Genomic DNA, 15,859 nt, shown 5'->3' with positions numbered 1-15,859 from the left:
TTCGCCAACCACACTGTTCCTCCAACGGGCATTTGCTGTGGTGTCAAGGTCTCAGTGCAAGGTGTTATTTTTGAGGTAGATTTCCTCGTGGTTGCCTACCAACATCTTGGAACATCCTCATTGAAGGACTCTATGGCAAGTCACAACCCATTGCACCATTGACAGTGCACAAGGCAAGATGGAAATTAGCGATGAAACCCATAGTGCCACCTTTCTCAACAGCCACGGTAGAGCTCTTTCTCAGCAAGCCCAACAGGCTCACACTAAGATGGCCTCCACACCATACTTTCCTCCTAAGCTCACAGAGGTTTTTCTTGAGTTGGTGGTGGAGTCCACCATCTATATGACGAATGCTTTCTCATGCAATATGATCGATATTGTTGGAGGTGAGTCAGATAGCTCGAGACATCCCTCAGCCTAACTCTCTTTATTTGAGAGTAAGGCCGAGCCTCTAGCCACGCCCTCTTTATTTGATGGTGAGGCTTATAGGGTATGGGCTCACATATCTAGCTTTTCAAAGTGTTTCTCGATAAAGGAAGGGCTCCTCGATTTGTTTCTTGCATGGCACCACCTCTCTCTCATAGAGCTTGATGACACAGTCACTCTAGACCAAGCCCAACTTTCACAGGACATAGCTGAATTCAATTCTCCTCAGCAACTATCTGAGGTGTCACACAGCCAGCGTCTTCCTACTAAAATCATAGTAGCTAACGACTCTGAGTGTATTTTGTCATGACGTTTCTTGGAGACGGAAGATGACATTCAGACACACAACTGGCAGAAAGAATCAAGCCAATCAGATGTGTTGCATGCGAGTTATAACTCTTTGAGTTCAAAATTTCCTACTGTGGAGCTCCCAGTACAGATTCAAGTGTATTACACTGAAACTTTAGCACCAGACTTGGACTTGACTTCGGTGGAGGATCTTTCTTCACTTGTAGAGTACTTGGCCACAGTCCTTGCATCAGACATTGAGTGCTTAGAGCATCAAAAGCAAAGAGAACAACAGACAAAGACTCTGGATACAATAGCAACGTTCTTGCCTAACTTGCTAGAGACAGTCTTGCCAGATGTGGTGTCCCCAGCATCTTTATTTGAAGAAGAGGACACTCCTATGATTACAACTTATTTTGACAGTGCTTTCTGCCCCAAAAACCAGGTTGCCAGCATTGGAGTTTGGATGATAAATTCTGCGGAGAACAAAGTAGCTAACCTCTCTATCACTTTGCCAGCAACATCAGCTAATGAAGTAGAGTACTTGGCAACTATCAGTGCCATAAAGTTGGCCACAGATCTCAAGTTTAGGCGAGTCACTTTCGTTGGAAATGCGCAACTCATCATACGCCAACTTACTAGAGAATACCAAGTCTGCAAAGAGAACCTGAAAGAGTTATGGCAGTAGGCAGTCAACCTCAAGGATGAGTTCTCTCAGGTGACTTTTCAAAGTGTCCCTCGTGAAGAAAACTTTCAACATCCTCCCGTTAGGCTTGTGTAATGCCAGAGCTACTTTTCAATGCTTTATGACCCACGCCTTTCACAACTTGATTGAAGGCACCTTGATGGTGTATATGGATGATCTGTGCACAACCTCTGACTCTTTTGAGGACCACCTTGTGCACTTGGAACAGATCTTCACTCACTATTGACAACACAAGTTTTCATTAAACCCGGCAAAGTGTAAATTTGGGGTGACTGAAGGCTAATTGCTAGGCTTTGATGTCTCGCAAGATGGGATCAAGCCCTAGGTAGCCAAGGCTCAGGAGATTCTGGATTGAAACCCACCAACCAACATGAAGTAGCTTCGCACTTTCTCGGGCAAATGGGTTTCTTCTGCTGTTTCCTCCACAACTATGCTGCACGTTCACAGCCTTTGATAGCTCTGCTACAACACAACGTTCCATTTGTCTGGGGTGAGTCCCAGAAATAAGCCTTTGAATCACTGAAGCAGTCACTCCACATGGCCCCGATACTCCAACCACCAGAACGACAACTTCCTTTTGACATTTACATCACAATGGGTACAAAGGCTAAAGAGTATGCCTTTGCCAATTTTCACAGCCTGTCAAGCCTCCACATACAACATACTATGCCTCACATTCGTTCAAGGAGACTGAGAAGAAGTACATGGATACAGAAAAAGAAGCAGTGGCTGTTGTTTACTCTTTGGAGTGATTTCGTCACTTTCTCATTGGAGCCCGTATCCATTTCCATGTCTATTTTAATGTGTTGACCTTTCTTTTACAGCAACCGGTTCACAGTCCTCATACTTTATCTTGGATTGTGACCATCCAAGAGTTCCAGCCAACTTTTCACATGTGGCAGAAGCGTATGATGGATCCAAGTGAGTTCCTAGTTGCTGAAGCTACTTCCTTTGTGGTCCTAGCAGCATTACAGGACATTGCAGTGTACCTGGATTTTTGTCAGTTCCCAAGAGATTCCTCACCAGTACAACAAAAGGCATTGGAGATCTGAGCACGGGGGTTTTGCCTTCTCAACGGACTCTTTTAAAAGAGAATTTCTTAGGAAGTTTTGTTGCAGTGTGTGGGTGAACATGAGGTCCCTAAGCTCCTTCGTGCTTTCCACTCTTGTGTGGGGCATTTCTCGGGATGGGTCATAGCACAACTCCTCTTGTGCCATGGCTACTTTTGGCCTCGGATTCACCAGGACAGCTTGGCCTATGCCAAGGCATGTGAGCAATGCCAATAGTTCAACCCTCGGAGCCATGTTCCACGTCTTCCTTTCTAGCTCATCACTTTTCCGGGTCCCTTTTTCCAATGGGGACTTGACTTCGTCAACCCGATCAACCCACCGAGCTCAAAAGGATAGCAATACATCATCGTGGCGATGGACTATTTCATGAAATGGGTTGAGGCCACCCCTCTACAACAGGCAAATCAACAATCTACAGCAAAGTTTGTCTACAAGTACATTATTTGTCAATTCGGAGTTCCTGCCATCTTGATTTCCGATCGTGGTAGCAGCTTCCTTGGACAAATGATGCAGCATTTTCTCCACCGACTGCAGGTCAAGCACGTGAAGACCATCAGCTATTATCCTGAGTGCAATGGCCAGGCCAAGTCCAGCAACAAGATATTGAAGACAGTCATCTCAAAGCTTGTGGAGGATCACCCGAGGCGTTGGCACGAGCACTTGGTTATGGCATTGTGGGCCTTTCGGACATCCTTCAAGACATCCATCTCTACAACCCCATTCTCCCTTGTCTATGGGACAGAGGCCATGCTTCTAGTGGAGATCCAAGTGCCATCACTCTCACTTTCACTTTGATATCCAGCAGCGATGCAATTTAGCAATGAGGACAAGCTTCATGCACGTGACTTGGAGGTTCTTGCCTTGGAAAAACAGTGACGATCTATGACTGGACATCTCCATTGAGGCAAACAGAAGATCAAGTCTGCCATTGATCACTAGTGGTCTGCCGAACCATTAGAGAATGGCAATCTTGTTCTACTCAAGGAGTTCATGCCACCTTTGAAGTTCTCCTGTCGCTGGACCGGCCCCTACTTTGTCCAGCGACACATCGGGGGCAAAGCATACGTGTTAGTTGATGCTGAGGGACGTGAGCTCCCACACGCTCACAACCACTCTCACGTCAAACGCTTCATCCGGTGAGGTGTTCCTCTTCTCTTCTTTTTCTTTTTCTTTTTCTTCCTTTCTTTCACTTTACTGTCATGACTCCTTTTCTTACTTTCAGAGGGTGTTTCCCCATTGGACTATGGCCCATGCCTTGGATTTCATGCTCATGCTACATTGCCGTTTGTATGGAGGTTCCTCGCTTGGCTCGGTCTATGTTCTAGGTTCTTTGGCCCTTTCCTTACCATTACTACACTCCACACATTCCCCTCACTCATTCCATATCATCTACACTCACAGTTTAATCACTAATCACTTCCAGTAGCGTTTCCCACATTTATCTCTAGATGCCTGTCTTGCATTTTTCATTCTTTCACCATCATTCACATCTTTGCTTGAGGTTATATTTACACCATACCACAGACACACATACATGCACCAGCAGCAGAGGACACCACCTCATTTGGACGTGCCATTTCCAAGATATCCTTACGACCATTTGCTGATGATGCACTAGCTTTTCTGGAGCGACTTTCTTCCAACTGGGCGAACCTGTTCACTCAAGGCACCTAGGTGGATCTTTGGGCGAAGCCACTGAAGCTGAAGCCACTTTCTTTTGCTCCAGCACTTAGTGAACACATGCCACCCTCCTTTACCGGCAACCCAATGACCACGCCATCCTTTTCAGCTGTTGCCTTCTTCATTTACTCATATTTCAAAGATGGCCACCTTCTCAAAGTGCCACCATCTTGGCGCTCCACTGTATCACTCCACCATATCGGTGCTAGAGTAGGTGCAGGAGTAGGAGCAAGAGCAGGTGGTTACTAGTTACAGGTTACAGGTTCTTAGTTACTGGTTACCAGTTATCAGCTACTCCGAGAGGTCAGCACTTACTCTACAGGCTAATGGTTATAGATGGCCACCTTTTCAGAGTGCCACTACCATCTCGACACTCCACCATATCACTCCATCTTTCATCATTTCTACACTTACCACCCTTGGGCAATGCATCCCCTCTTCTACCTCTTTTTCTTTTTGGATTTCAGCCAATCCTTGGAGCATACCGGAAGTCATTATGAGGCTGCATTTGCATATTACACTTTCTTGAGCTGAAATCCAGATACAAGTTAAATTCTTTGGATACTCACTCTTTTTCCTCTATTTTTCTCCTCTTTTCACATTTTTTTCTGCACTTTTCTTTAACTTCAGGGTCCAGTTTGACTACAGGGTTTCCCACCGGGTTTTCCTCCCTGTCTTCAAACTTCACACTTACTTTTTTTCTTTCTTTTTCCACTTTGTTTATACTATTTCACATAGTTACTAGCACTTGGCATCAGTAGCACAGATACACTCTACACTCTTTAGAGGGTCCTCGCACGTCTAGAGCCAGTGTGATCCACAATGGTCGCATATTACGGCGTGGCCATTGAGAGAGTGAGAGAGTGAGAGAGAGAGAGAGGGAATATTCTGGTCCTCAAAATATTCCCCATCTTCATTTTATAAAACCCTTGCCTCTCAAGGGCAAGGGGGGGCTTTTTGCAGAGAGCATCAAAGCATTTTTCATGTTTGAGCAAGCGTTAGGGAAGTGCCCCTCCTTCCCCCAACAAGGGGAAAGGTATATTTAACCTACAAGCACATCTATTACATTTTTATGCAGGAATTAAACCAAGATCCTAAAATCAACCATCACATCCATCAAGCAAGCATTACAATTGTCGAGCTTGAGAAGTGTTTCTAGATTGCTTTTAGTGTTTGGATCTATATTTATATTTGTATTTTATTGGTCGAATTTACTTGGAAATATAGACTAAATTAAAATTTATAAAATGAAAAGATGTTGGTTCAAGATGAACCAATGTGTTTGAGAAGTTGTGAGCTCATGAGCTCAAAACCTACCTGGGCTCAACTTCTCAAAGAAATGATCTCAAATAAAGATTTGAGATTTACAAGGATGTTTTGGGGTACACTATACACATAGCTCCCATTGCTATTCAACACAATACCCACTCTATGTAGTCAAAATGTGCCTATGCCCTAGATCAAAGGATGATCTGTGAGATGAACCAATTGATCAGGACATATGTCTGGAAAGGCTCCTCCTATATCTCACGGGGTGGTGCTAAATTGGACTGGTGGTCAGTCATACTGCCTAAGCACAAAGAAGGATTGAACATCATCAACATCCAGGAACAATGCAAGGCCCTCCTTTGCAAGATCTTCATGCGGATGCTTATGCCAGGAAACCAGCTGTGGAGGCTACTTTTATGCCACCAGTTCCTCAAGATTCTCCCACATCACCAAGAGCACACACAACAGGACAAGGCACCAGATGAACAATGGTTGTTCTCACATGCTAAAGTCAAAATACTCGGTGCCAGCACTTTCATGAGGAAGCTCTTCAAGATCTGGAACCAATTCAAATGTAAGCTATAGTGAAAACAACTACAGCCCAAAGAACATCTAGACCGACAACCAATCTTCCTCAACAAGTGGTTCTAAGTCAAAGGAAAAATGCTTAGTGAAACGGAAGATTGAGGATTGAGGCCTAGACCAAACCTGTAGGGACCTATGCAAAATGAGTATGCACACATTCGCAAAGATTGATACTATGATCCAAGAATAGCAGACGGCTAACAACTGTGACCGGATCAAAGCCTTCTACGGCCTAGACGTCTCAGAGCACAGAATGTGAAAATTCTAAACTACCTTCCACAAAGCCCAGCAAGCGTGCCTTGAGACACTATAGATACTTGACACTTCAGACCATTGATGGTGGATTTAAATGACACTATCATCTGTGCACCCCCTTGGCAGGGCCTCTGACCTGATCTTTGAGGTGGGATATGTGGGCCCATATTCACCTAGAATATGAGGAACTCCGAGATATGACCAATGCCAAGCCCATCCACATCATCTAGATGGAGAAGAAGACAGCATGCATAGACCCAACAATTTTTGAAATGATAGTATGCCAGACTTTATTGGTTCCACAACCAGACTCTGAAAGAACTAAAGTTGGATCGAGTAGAGTGGGAATGGAAGGACACATGCAAAGGGTTCTTTCAGTATAAAACCAAGTTCAGCTGAAGAATGATTCACCCCCTGGCTCAGTCCACTTTTATCAAAAAAGCAAGAGCACAATAGATCCTCCCTTAGAACTACTCACAGTGTGTGAACAAGATCTGGAAAGGCCGCTAGTCTGCCAAAACCCACTAGTTCATGTGGCTGGCCCAGCAGGAATGACTCCCCTCATTCGCGGCAATACACCTCCCAAACACGGCGTGCACCATATGTGGAGAAAAGGAGACACAATGACCAGTATTACGGGAGTGCTCAACAGCACAGGAAGTCTGGGAAGGAGCCATGGCAATCCTCAAGCAAACTTCTCAAGGAGGCACAATAGTAACCTATGAATCAGCACTATAAGGCAGCTTTCTGCAAGGGAAGACAAAATGTTCAAACGTCTGGAAATGGAGGCACAATGAACACCCCCACTTTGACCAACTCAACCGAACGTGAGCTCACCTCACACATCTCTATTAGGAGCTCTTTGATGTACTCAAGGGACGTACTCTAGCAGAGATCTGGAAGGCCCACTATAATAGGATGTTCAACAACAAGAACCCCTCAGCTTAGGCAACAATCTCAAAGGTTTGGTCGTACATAATTGTTGCACTGGCATCTTGAGTAGACACACTGACGAAGAGAGGGAACAAAGGAAAGATTGCTCAAGAATGAGCTCTCTAGCCGTTCTTTAGATACAGAAGCAAGGCTGGCAAAGATGAATGGATATGGAAACCACCACTATGACTCTAGCACGAGTTGTCCAGGAGCAATGGAACATGTATCTCCTCAAGTCCCTCAAATTCCCCATTAGGGATTTCAACCACATAGACCATAAGGGATACAGACTTGAGCTTCAATTCAGCTCTAGCCCCCTCACCACCCTATTTTCTCTTTTCTAGTTTCAAGCATGTTGAAACTAGACTCTACAATTTTATAGAGAATAAATAAGTAAAACCTGGTTGACAAAAATATGTCTATCCATTAGCAAGATCATTTGATCTAGATATATTTATTTGAGAGATAAAATCTACACTAAAGGTAGAGCCCATTGTAGACATCTTCAAGATAAAAAGGCTTACTTATTCATTAATAACTTAGTTTAGAAACAAACTTCTATGGATAAACTTGTATAGAAACAAACCTCACTGAAAAAAGTCATACAAATCAAGATAATATATAAGAAAGATATGATTATAAAGTACAAAATAGTATTTGCTTACCTCCTAAAGCTAGTAGTAGGTTGTATGCATTGTAGCAGGTCCCATAAATTAGCATCCTCCAATTGAGTCTTCTAACAACACAGATTAAGTAGGGTATTTGTGATGAAATCCTTGAGCACAATCTTCTGAATATGCTTTAGAGATGTAGATGAGTTTCAAATGATCTCTATCTACACATAACCTTTGAAAAAATTTAGTGAACTCCTTTACATTCTTTTTTGTATTGGATATGCATGTGTGCTAACATATGCTATAGTTCTAATAGTCTCTCCATCCTAAAGAAGAAAGTAATATATCTTAGCTTCAAAAATAGAACAATATAATGAAGTATTCTTGCAAAATCGAAAATTGAATCTAACACCAATGATGTTATGGGTGGGTGGATTGATTGTAGGTTCTTCAAAAAAGGTAGAATTTATACTGTAATCTCAATTACATGTTTCATCCATAATCCAAATACTCACCACAATGAACTATAAACACCATACTTTTGAAATGCTAAAAGTGTGTGATTTTAATCTTGCACCAATTATGGATCTCTTCCTTAGTCTCCATCCTCTTTCACTTTGAATTAACAAAAGGTAATAGCTCAAAGAAGATGTTGCTATTGTATGTGGATAGGAGCTCACTTAAAGGCCTATACGAAAACAAGTGCATATCAACAAAGAGGTGGGAAAATTGAAAAGCATTGCAAACAGCTTTGAATATTAGTAAAGTCAAAGTTGGCAGATTTGTAGCTAATGTAATAATGTGATCATGGGATGAGATTTAGATATACTGTCATTATGAATCCTTGGAACCTTAAGGGATGAATGGGGATAATATAACCGTTAAAGACTTTCTCATAAAAAAATTACTCTTTCTTTGGTTGACTTAAAGAGAGAAAGATAAGGTCTGTTACAAGCACTTATTCAAAATCTCAAGTCTTTTTGGATTTGGAATGTTGTAAATCCCCAATATTATGCACCTTATATATTCCCAAAAGAAGAAACTTTAAGCATTCAACTATGCTGGTATTATTGCAAATCATAACTTCCAATTATATAGAGCCAAGACAAAGATTGAAACGTCAGCAAAGAAAACATTCTAGAACAAAGTGGCAAATGATTTTGGTAATGTAGAAGAAATCTCCCCATTCAATTATCTTTAGGTTTTGGAGGTTTCAATCTCTATGATGAGATCTATTAGAAATATAAAACTATATTATTCTACAATCTTAAAAGTCCTACATTGTCTTAAAATCTTTACACTTGTTAAGATCTGGCACTAAAAGACAAATATCTATTCTCCTTAGACTATGCTACACCTCCTCTTGATTCCTCACCACCCAACCACCCTCGAGCTACCTCAAAAGCTCTATTATGCCACCGCTCCACTGTAAGTCCTAGGTAAAGTTAAATTCCTTACCCTAACATGCCTTAATATACCCTTGAGATATTCCCTTTAACCTATGTTGACCATATGGTCAAAGCTGGAAGATAACAATTCTTCCCCCCCCAACAAGTCTTTGTCTCAAGAACGAGTTGTATCAATGATCGCTATTTCTAGGGAAACCTACTCAAGCTTTTGGTCCATCTTCCATAGCCATATATATCAAGGAGGCATTAGGCTTTTCACTCCAAGATAGTACACCTTTCAACTGGCTAACATAAAATACCAAATGAATTTTCATTTTAGTTGGTGTTAGGGGAAGGTGGGGCACCTCCCCCAATGCTTGCTCAAACATGAGAAATGCTCTAATGCTCTTCACAAATGCCCCCCTTTGCCCTTGTGGGGTAAGGGTTTTATACAAGGAGGATGGGGAATATTCTAGGAATCAGAGTATTCTCTCTCTCACTCTCACACTCTCTAAGTGGCCATGCCTTAACATGCAACCACGAGGGATCGTGTTGACTCCAAAGGCACAAAAGTCCTCTAAAGAGTGTAGAGTGTAACTCTATTGCTAATGCCAAGTGCTAGTAATTGTGTGAAATAATCACATCTACCCCCTTTTCTTTCTTTTCCCACTTTATTTTCTAGGGTTTGTAAGTTTAAAGATAAGGAGGAAAACCCAGTAGGAAACCCTATAGTCAAACTAAACCCTGATGTAAAAGAAAAAGTGAAGAAAAGTATGGAAAGAGAAGAAAAACCCAAAGAACTTAACCCATACTTGGATTTTGGCTTAGGAAAGTGTAATATATAAATGCAGCCTCGTGATGACTTTAAGTATGCTCCAAGGATTAGCCAAAATCGAGAAAGAAAGATAGGTAAAAGAAGGGATGCATTGCCCAAGTCACAACAAGAAGCTTATCCTCATTGCTAAGTTGCACCACTATTGCATATCGAAGCGAAAGTGAAAGTGATGGCAGCTGGATCTCCATTGGAAGCATAGTCTCTATCCCATAGATAAGAGAGAATGGGGTAGCGGAGATGGATGTCTTGATTGACATCCGAAAGGCCCACAATGGGGGCTGGGTAGTTTTTACACTGAACTCAAGTCAATGAAAGTTAACAAAAGTCAACAAAAGTCAAAGGAAGTCAATACAATCCTCTAACTAGCGAAAGTTTAATGGCACTACCTTAGTTTGTCGCGAACCAAGAATTTTTAATATAAAATCTAAGTGTTTAAGGTATTCCATAAGCTCATGTAGATTATTGGTTTGACATGAACTAATCTTTTAGTCTACAAAGAAAGAAAATAATATATTAAACAATATAATTAATATTAAAATCAGAATATATTCAATATTCTTCTGCTTCCATATCCACAAAAGCATAAATGGGTATAGTGGAATACTCTTTCACTATAGGCTCGTGTTGTATGTAATGTTGTGCCATGTGTTCACCATAAATAGGTAAGTGGAATTGACTTCGGTCCATATGATCATCCATATCATCAGGATCAAGTGTGTGGACTGAAACATTGTGTGTGATAAGTGTAGACCTAATGAAATAGAAACATTTAAGAATAAATATTATAGATTATTTCAAGCACTAACATCACCTGTCACAAATCTCCTAAGAATATCCAAGAAGGCATCCTCCTTCTCAAGTGCAAAAACAGCTCAGCCTATCTCTTTCGCTGCCTACACCATTCACCCAAATCCTACTAAAGCATCAAGCACAATCCCCTTTGGTGGACAGAATAACTCCAACAAGATCTACATGGCCATGACCGAACGATGTCGATAACTAGGGAATGCTGGGTGAAGAACGTCCATGTCAATCACATTTGGGATGACATTTGTAGAACTATCATATCCTGGTAAAGCAAGAGTAGCATGCTCGTTAGCTCGTGTGGCATTACACTGGTTCCCAATGTGGCATAAAGCACGATAGTTCCAGGAATAAACCTGGAAAAAAAATAGAATAGAGTTAATTTGTAAATAAAGAAGTCACACACCTTTCACTTCTACCCACTAGTGCCTTTTATGTCCACCACCATACTCGAAAGAAGGCAGCCAAATGAAAACTCGACAAAACTATCATCATTGTCAGCCAAGTATGCGAGAAGGCCTTCCCACATTAGAGAGCGGGGAAGGATCATGACAACCACACCTTCATATGTCACGAAGTTGCTCACAACCTTTAAGGCTTGGGAAATGTGTTAGGCTTGCAACACATTCCATGACAAAGTATCCCCCTGTGGTGGTGGCATCCCATCGGGAAGATCGAAAAAGGTGAAATCGATCTTCCCATAAGGTGTGAGCTGACCCAGACTATAGATCCATTGATCAAGCATGTAGAGCTCTTGACTAGTAGCATCTAAAAGCTGCGTGTAATCCTCAATGAGAACAGCAACTTCCCGAACACTGGCCATTGGGGATAGAGGGCAAACCTGAAAAACAATTATTAGAACTAAAAGTTGGAGATAATTCATGCTTACTAACCTATTTATGCATAGCTGCAAAGGAAAGCTCTTCCAGGTCGTTGTCTGTAGCTGTAGGGAGGGATGGGAAGAATGTCTTAGTTTGCCAAGAAGACTGATGGGTGCTCTCTGCAACATCTATAAAATAAAAAAGTGAAGTCAAGAAGGAATAAAAGAATGTTCCAAATCAAAGTCCTTACTCTCATGAAAGGCTTCATGACAACCTCTTCAGGGGTTGCAAGGAGCAGGTACTGGAATCTCTTGTGCTAGAATCTCTTGTATAGTTTCCTTTGGTTCAATGGTATTTGGATTTGGCATCTCCTGAATGGTTTTTTGAGTGTGGACTCCTAAGTTTAGTTGTTGAACTTCAACAACGTCGTTATCACAGTTAGAAAGAGCCTCTGAAAAATAAGAATATAACTCAAGGTTAATATTTCCTAGCTAAGTGCTGAGTTTCAAATGAACCTGGATGACATTCAAGGTAGAGATCCAGCTCAAAGTTCGATGTCGGCATCTGCTCTACACCGGGGTAATATTTTAAATATCTACAAAGTAAAACAAAAATATAAATACCAATATATAAATGAGAATTGAGAAAAAATACCTATAAACCATGCTCCTCAAAAGAAATGGTTGTCTTTGTTGGTTCTTGAACTCAGTTGAATTCGTCCCACCACATGGAAGCCAACTATTCCCTAGCTCTATAAGACAAGCATGAATATATTCTTCAAGAGTGATACCTATGCGGGTGCTGGAAAAAAACTTCTCGTCCCAGACTTGTAGGTCCTCTTAATCAGTGGCAATACTTTGAGAAATGTATGCCTTCTCCTTCATCACCTTCTCCATCTTTATCTTGCAATATTTTTTGTTGTTTCACAGCCAAGTGTTGAGAAGTTCCAAGTAGACACTTTGTTCAGCAAAGGACATTTTACTCTTGGAGATGTTGTAAATGAGTTCCTCCGGTGCTTTACCAGTTCCTACACACACAAAGATTTATGAAATGTTTCACAAATTTTAAAAGAACTTACAAACACGAGAACAAATCTTGGCAATGCTATCAAGCCATTCCTGCTCGCATTGTATGTCTACAATCGATAGCAACTTTTTCACCTTTGTTCTCTTTGTATTCAAAATTCGCTGCTCAATTGCATGCCACTCCATCTCCTTCTGCTGCTCGTCCCCTTGGGCATTTTTAAAGAATGAGGCTCTTTCTCCTTTTACTATGGGCTGTAAGAAACATTATGTAAGTCAGTACATACTTCAACACTAATTTACCTTCACCCAGAAAGCAACTAGAAAATCAAGTGGTAGTTGGTACCAAGTCTGCAATTCTTGGCCTTTCCTAGTTGCTAGCTTCATTCAAATTACTTCAAATACCTCATGATTGTACAAGGTTTGGACCTCCTCTAGTGAGAGCATGCCAATAAACTGAAGGTGCTCAATGTTATATACCAATGTATGAGCTTGAAATGCAAATTGGTTTAGCCTACAAAAACACGATATTGGCTAAGTTTACAAAAAATAAATTCTTACATGTTGATCTTATGGCATGCCATGTTAGGCTTCACAGTGTGCTCCCGATTCATTGGTTTGACAAGTGTGACTATTACACTAATGTGTCATTGTTCATCATCTTGGAACTTCTCTTGAATGCACTTCCAAAATGCCAACCACTTATGGTTTCCATCGATCACCCAAAAGAGTTTTCCAATGAACCCTGTTGTCTCCATATATTGTCCTAAGAATCCATCAAACTCACAAGACTTCGCAACTAAGTTCAATAGTCACTAGCTCTATCTAGTAGGTTCTAGAGAAAGTTGGTGAAACGATGAAGGTACCAATTGTGCTCCCAAACCCCACCTCAACAAAGGAGCTATAGATAGCTATGTTGAGGTCATAAGCTGAATGCACCCAATGGCTTTAAACCAATCAACACAAAGGAACTAGAAAACGATGAGGGCTATTCCATGCCATTTCCTGTAACACTTTACTGACTATCCTTTCTTGAGCTTGGATGATCGTATCCTGAACATGATCATTCAAGATGGTGTCAGAATCATGCATGCATAATCTCTCACCACCACTAGCTTCCTTGCACCACCAGACTAAGGAGCAGTAGGAGCAGCTACCATGCCCCTAGTAGCCTCCATCGAAAGTTATTTGTCGGTTAGTCCTCTAGGATATTTTTTCCTTACTGCCACAATTGTAGGAGGTCAATATTGCTGGACCTTTTTTTAGTTTTTACCTAAGTTAGTTAAGAAACTGGTCTTCATGTGTGCACTTGACCAAATGAGCATAAGGATGGAATTCTTAAGTGTTATTAGTCAAGCACTTAACTTAGTTAGAGAAACTTATTCATTAATTTACACTTGCTAGTGTTAGTAACCTATTATGATCCGTCACAAAAAAGACAAAGATCTAGCCGCCCTAAACTATGCTATGCCACCTCTTGAGGTTCCTCACATCCCAACTACCCCCAAGCTACCTCAAAAGCTCCACTGCACTACCGCTCCACTGTAAGCCCTAGGGTAGGAGTCTTTTACCCTAACATGCCTTAATATGCCCTTGAGCCTCCCTTTGACCAACGTTGACCACATAGTCAAAACTAGCACCTAACAATTATTCTCCCCCAACAAAGTCCTTATCCCAAGGACAAGTTGTACCGGTGATCACCCTTTCTGGGGAACCCAGCTCAAGCTCCTGGTTTATCTTCCACAACCATATACATCAAGGAGGCATTGGGCCTGTCACTTCGAGATAGTACACCTTTCAACTGGCTGACATAAATTACCAGAAGAATTTTCACCTCAGCTGGCAGCTATACTCGATAAGCCACTTTACCAATGCGCTCCAGCACTTCATATGGACCAACATATCGATGAGAAAGTTTATCACTCTTCCCTGTCCGTAAAGGCACCAATGTGTTCTACCACTCACTTGATGAAAGATTACTCACACGAAGACAAGATCACCTATCTTATATTCCTGGAATTGGCAATGCTCATTAGCAAACTTCTCCGCTCTATCCTGAGCTACCTTCAAATTCTGTTTGCACACTACCAGAATCTCATCAAGTTTTATGGCCAGATCAGTCATCTCAGAATCAAGCTTATCTTGAACGTCCTTACTCAAATGCAATCCCAACTCCACTGCTGTTCGGGGATGCCTTCCAAACATGGCAAGTAAGGATTTAGCTTGGTTCTACTGTGTTGGCTATTGTTGTAAGCAAATTGCACCAATGAAAGATATAAATCCCATTGTCCTTGCCTTTGACCAATGCTACAACGTAGCATATCCTCCACCACCTGATTCACATGCTCGGTTTACCCATCCATCTGAGGATGATCTCAACTTAAAAGTTTGAAAGTCACTTGCATAGCCTTTGTAAAGCTCTTCCAAAATCCATTGGTGAACTTTGAATCTCGATCACTAATGATGTCCTCCGGCAAACCAAAATTAGAAAAAACCTTCTCCAAGTAAATCGTAGCAAAGTCTGAGGCAGTGACAGTCTTCCGAAGAGCCAACAACTGCACATACTTTGTCAACAGATCCACTATGACCCATACTTGCTCTTTTTGCCTCTGTATTTGTGGCAAACAAGTGATGAAGTCCATAGAGATACTACACCAATGGCTTTGAGGAATAAATAAAGGTTGCAAAAGACCCCCCGGCTTCTCCTGTGGCATCTTAACCCACTGACAGAGTTTGCATGATTTACAATACTTGAGGATATCAGCTTTCATATTCCTCCAATAAAAATTGCACTTAATCAATTCATATGTCTTCTTCCCCCCAAATGACTGGCCTCTAGACAATCATGATAGTGGAATAAAACTTGAGTAATTAACGCATCTACCCGTGGCAAATATACATGGCCATTGTAGTAGAGAATCCCATCCACCAATGAGAAAGGGGTTTCCATCTGGTCTCACAAAGAGGCCACCTTAGCATTTTAAGCCTGAGCACGCTCAACCAACTGCCCAAACTCACTGACCACCTTACTCAAATGATGACAAAATCGTGTTTGTAACGTTGATACATGACGAATATGGGATAAAGCATCTGCCACCACTCAATCAACCAAACCCACAGTGATCAAGGCAGCTGCCTTTTCCTGGAGACCGAGACCATGAGG

This window comes from Selaginella moellendorffii, unplaced genomic scaffold (assembly GCF_000143415.4).
Source record: "Selaginella moellendorffii unplaced genomic scaffold, v1.0 SELMOscaffold_49, whole genome shotgun sequence".
Lineage (NCBI taxonomy): Eukaryota > Viridiplantae > Streptophyta > Lycopodiopsida > Selaginellales > Selaginellaceae > Selaginella > Selaginella moellendorffii.
The sequence above is the reverse complement of the archived record's forward strand: the minus strand, read 5'-3'. Positions refer to the sequence as shown.